This window comes from Triticum dicoccoides, chromosome 3A (assembly GCF_002162155.2).
Source record: "Triticum dicoccoides isolate Atlit2015 ecotype Zavitan chromosome 3A, WEW_v2.0, whole genome shotgun sequence".
Classification (NCBI taxonomy): domain Eukaryota; kingdom Viridiplantae; phylum Streptophyta; class Magnoliopsida; order Poales; family Poaceae; genus Triticum; species Triticum dicoccoides.
This window is the reverse complement of record NC_041384.1, coordinates 302,840,536-302,844,790: the sequence shown is the minus strand read 5'-3', so window position 1 is coordinate 302,844,790 and position 4,255 is coordinate 302,840,536.

Sequence of the window (4,255 nt, the reverse complement as noted above, 5' to 3'; positions counted from 1 at the left end):
TGTTGTTGTAGAGGTGCGTTAGGTGCAGCCGGTGGTGGTGGTGGAAGACGCGCAAGCAATTCATTAAACCTGTTATCGAGCTTTGTTTCGAACGTCTTCTCCATGCCATCTATCTTCTCCATGGCCTCTTCAAATCTGTTTAGCACATCTTGCACCCGTCCACTCATCATTTGCTGAAATTTATCATGCAACTCCTTATTCGTCATGTTCTCCCAGTCAGTCTCGTCGGCTTGTGATCCTGCCATGGTTAGCAACAATAGAAACACACAAGAATATGATCCTACAGACTACTAACAAGAGGTGGTGGTGGATGTCACAAATCCGTCAAGCAAATCTCAAATTCTTACTAGTTCTTACCCAGCAGCAGGCGGTGATCGGCAACCGTCATAGTCAAAACTCTCAAAGCTTGGATAGAGCGATTACCAGGGAGAGTCAAACGCACGACGTAGATGTATGTGGAGATGGGAAGTCTTATAATATGGTAGCAAAAAGGGTCAGCAATAATCAATTCAGAGCTGCAAAGTTGAATAAACGCTCAACGACGGTACTGTGCTGGTCCTAGGCTAGACCGTGCTAGAGACGCGAGCCTAGAACACTAACAAAATCACGGCGCTGCATGTAAACAAGGGAAAAACACACTCTGGAATTTTTTTTCACTCTGTTTTTTTGCGCTCCTCTTTTTTTTTTGGCGCTCCTCTTTTTTTTGGCACTCCTCTTTTTTTTTGCGAAAAATCACTATAATGGTGAGTGTCTGGAAACTCTTTCCTCGTCAAACTGATAGGATGGGCACGGAATTTTTTTGACTATTTTTTTCGGAAATCAGGGCAGCGACGACGAAAAAGTGCGACAAAAAATCACTATGATGGCACGTGGCTCAAAAGACTCAGAGAAGCCTAAAAATAGAATAGGGAAAAAATATTTTTGCCCGTGAAAATTTCGGCCTAAAAACTGCCCGGGGGTCTCCAGACTTTTTTTCCCGAAACCTACTCAGGCAAGGAAACATGAATCAGAAATTAGACGGACCTCGAAAAGAAACCTAATATGAAAGGAACTCGGATTGGTGGTGGATATATGATGGTAGGATATGGCAGCGGTGGTGGTATATGGATACAAATTGGTGGTGGTATATGGATACAGATTGGTGGTGGTATATGGATACGGATTTGTGATGGTGCGGCGGCGGCGTGACAACTTATGACTAGAACTCGAAACTCTAAAAGACTAGACTCTAAGACCAGCAACTAGACACGACGATGCAACCGCAAATTCAAAAAGCAAAATACTGAAAAGACTATGCAAAAGCTCAGATTGGTTCGGATATGATGAACTAACCCTAATTTGTTTTGGGATTTTTTTTCGTGGACTGTAGGTATGAAGAACAGACTCGATCTAAACTACGAAAAACTGGAAAATCTCACTGAGCAACCTTAAAACTGATACCACTTGATAGAGGCAAAGGTGTCCCGATGTTTCGATGAGATAGATATCGTTTTCTGTGGGAGTCAACTTTGACGATCTGACTACGAACGTGCGAAGAAGTCACGCCTTAGCAATCGCTAAACCAACTTCCGAGGGTTATTGACCACGCCGGAGCACGATCAACCTGACCACGAGGGTCTATTTCCTGCGAGCAAATGAAGAACAAGCAAGAAACTGAGATTGCAATCTGGATATTGCGAATATAAGATGAACGCTTTATTGATCAAGGTGGGGTTCTGTGATGTGTTTGTCTGGTCGTTGAACACAAACGAAGTACGCGAAGTTGCAGCTATGGCGAACTTTAATCTAAACAAAACCCAAAGTCTAAACGACGCCCTAAGGGCTGTATATATGGAGGAAGAGGGGGGAATTTCATGGACCTTGGAGGAGGGGTCCGAAACCAACCCTAACTCTTGTTTCCCCACACATACGGACTCTAAAAACAGCCTATACTTAAGTATTTTGAAAATACATGGGCCTGGCCCAATAATAAGGTGACGCGGCACCTAAAATAGCCTCTGGACGAAATTTATGAAGTGGAATCTTGTATATTTCATCCAAGGCTTCATGCACTCCTTATGGTGGCTTCAAAGTCCTGAAATCATCACTTGTAACTCCGTTCCGGATCCCCTTGCGCATGCCATCATCCCCACGCTTGAACTTGTTCCAAGGTTCATCTTTCTTGTCCAAGCTAGGCCCTTCATTTGTAAGCAAGACAAATGTATCCAATTTAGGCAACATCATATTCTCATGAACATTAGAATCGTTACCAAGAAATGTAAGTACCTGATAATTCAATTGGCATGCGCGAGCTCTAGTAATTGGTCCAGTATGTATAGCAGCAGGGGTTGTGGGTGTAACAATGGTACTGATGTCCTCATCATAATTCATACTGGATTGATGGCCACACCCCTATTACAAATACAAGGGGCTCAACGCGCGCATACAAGTGGCAATTTTTACTCATCTTTAATTATACATGGTTTCTTTAAAAACTACATTTCTGCACAACAACTTTTCACCTAAGTTCCTCTCTTTTACAGATGACCATCGTGCTACACCCGTCAGGATACGGCACAACAGAGACACAGGCGCAGACGTGCAGCAGGGACCCGCTCCAAGGATTCTTTTTACATTAAGACCCTGCGTAAACCTTTTTTACTGTCTCTTGTTGATACACATCCCTCGGATTCTCAGTACAATTGAGAAGGATGCTGGCGTCTTGGCATGTGACCACGTCAGAATAACGCCCATACCTAGACATAAGGGGCTTCTTACAAAGGGCACTATTTAGGCCCGGTTTATACCATAAAGACCGAATACCTTAGGGAGTGTTCGGCGCCGTGAGTTTGGCCTTATATGCATCAGCTCCGAATCATGTCTTTGGTCAAATGTTGGGTTTGCTTGGCTCCTATTTTTGGTGCCTTACGTTCCGTTCTATCGGCTAAGGCAGCACCAAGAGAACTACTGCGATTGTGCCCTGATTCGTCCGGATGAGCACCTCAGAAGAGAAAGCTGAAAACTGACTGTCATGATATAGCGCGAGGCTGGTCAACCACTCGATGACCTATCAGAATGTTAGAATTCCTCCACTTTAACGAAGGGCCGTTTCCCGGCCAGGCATATACGCCCCGAATTTGGGAGAGTGCGGAGCCACCAGGGGCTATATAGTAGCCCCACCATCAAACTCCTATGGCTATGTGAAAGTGTTAAAGCATCATAGTACGGTTGCCTCGTGTGCTGCGCTATCACCTCCTTAATAGGACCAATACGTTGGGTTAAGTGTGAACACGCGTTTTCTGCGAGCACCTCCGCATTATATGCGTGGGGGTTGAAGCCGACGACTGCTATCTTTCAGGTTATATACATATATACATAAACGGCCACACAGGAGGCATCATATTACTTTCTGGCAAAAGTATAAATACAGGCTTACTACATTTCATAAAAACATTGTGTTTACAATGGGAATACATGTCACTCAAACATAATATTCTTCGAGCACTGGGACTCTATCAAACGAGCACCCTCAAGAATCTCTTCAAAATAGTGCTCGGCAGCTACTCAGCCTATGGCCGAACCTTGCGCCGCAACAGTGGTAGCATCCATCTCCACCCAGTATGCCTTGACATGGGCAAAGGCCATCCGCGAGCCTTCTATGCACGCCGACCTCTTCACCGCATTGATGCGCGGCACCGCACCAAGGAACTGGTGCACTAAGCTGAAATAGCTGTTCGGCTTCGGCTTCTCCGGCCACAAATGATCTACCATGGACCTCATGGCAAGTCCGGACAACCTATTAAGTTCGGCCCATTCGGTTAGCTGATCAGTCAAGGGAAGCGGGCGCTCTGGAATGTTAAATTGCGACCAGAACAGCTTGTCCATTTCACGATCTGTCTGATCTCGGAAGTATTCGACCGCATCGACAGCGCTTGCCGCTTGACACCGATCTTGTCTGTCGAACTCCACAGCCGATCCAGAGGGGCATACCGCGGATCTCCGAACTTCCTCTGCAGCAGAAAGGGCTTCCCAGCCGTAATATCCCCGGCTTCGCGCAGCTCCTCCTTCTTCGCCCTCATAGCAGAGCGAGTGTCTTTTCAAGGTCCGCTGCCTTCACTCAGTTCTCTTTTTCAATTAACTGGCAATGGTCGGTAGTGTCTTTTAGTTCTACGACCATCTTCTCTTTGCTTTCGCAATGCGCAGTCTTCTCGGCTCTTAACTATTCGGCCGCCTTCAAAGCAGCCGAATTACTAGCTCTTGCTTGTTCTTTGGCTCG